The sequence below is a fragment of the Protomyctophum bolini genome (genome assembly GCF_963924005.1).
Source record: "Protomyctophum bolini genome assembly, chromosome: 12".
NCBI classification, from domain to species: domain Eukaryota; kingdom Metazoa; phylum Chordata; class Actinopteri; order Myctophiformes; family Myctophidae; genus Protomyctophum; species Protomyctophum bolini.
This window is the reverse complement of record NC_137873.1, coordinates 44705237-44706537: the sequence shown is the minus strand read 5'-3', so window position 1 is coordinate 44706537 and position 1301 is coordinate 44705237.

The window sequence follows — 1301 nt, the reverse complement described above, 5'->3', positions numbered from 1 at the left end:
TCTCTCTCTCTCTCTCCCTCTCTCTCCCAACGGCAGAGAAATATGCCGCTTTCATACCGGCTATCGATTCTACCCTCGGACACAGAGAGAGAGAGAGAGAGAGAGAGAGAGAGAGACATTTAGGCTGCTGTGCTTAGTTGCCACTATAGGAGAATACATTATTTTATCCAGAATTATGAAATGCCTCCTCAAAGAGAGAGAGAGTGTGTGTGTGTGTGTGTGTGTGTGTGAGTGAGTGCGCGCGCTCGTGCACTTGTGTGTGCATGAGAGAGGGAGAGAGAGAGAGGGAGAGAGAGGGAGAGAGAGGGAGAGAGAGGGAGAGGGAGAGGGAGAGGGAGAGAGAGGGAGAGAGAGGGAGAGGGAGAGGGAGAGAGAGCTGGGCTGGTGTTAAGGTGATTAGTCTGGTGGGTTGGCGATAGAGAGAGTTGATCAATAAGATATCGATCTGCTCCGGGTGGGGGGGGGGGGGGGGTTAGTGGGAACCAGAGGCAGGGGGGGGAGGGGGAGGAGGGGTTAGTGGGCCTTGGCTTGACTTTTAAAAATCCTTTATTCTGCAGATGACAAATAACCTGCTGGACTGCAGTGGGAGAGATGGAAAACCTGGAGATCCTTTGTGGAGACACGCGCACACGTGCACACGCAAACGGTGACACACACACACACACACACACACACACACACACACACACACACACAATAATAGGAGTTATGCAATGCAGTGAGGACATGAATAACAAGGAATGTAAAAGATCAATTAAAAGCAAGAGTGTAGAAGTGGGTCTTGAGCTGTGCTTTAAAATGTCTACAGAGGCTGCCTGTTGAAAGTACAGTGTTATTAAACTACAGAGGCTGCCTGTCGAAGGTACAGTGTTTTTAAACTACAGAGGCTGCCTGTCGAAGGTACAGTGTTATTAAACTACAGAGGCTGCCTGTCGAAGGTACAGTGTTATTAAACTACAGAGGCTGCCTGTCGAAGGTACAGTGTTATTAAACTACAGAGGCTGCCTGTCGAAGGTACTGTGTTATTAAACTACAGAGGCTGCCTGTCGAAGGTACAGTGTTATTAAACTACAGAGGCTGCCTGTCGAAGGTACAGTGCATGGGAGTTTGTTCCACGCCGTCGCCCCCTAGATGCAAAAAGCTGCTTCCCTGTATTTCTTTGTTTCCATTTATTTTAGGCAAAGCGAGCAGGCCAGCAGTGGAAGACCTTAGGGGGCGGTTTGGGACATATTTAGGCAGGCAGGCATGTAGGTAGGAAGGTGCGAGACCATTGAGAGCTTTATAAACAAGTAAAAAATATT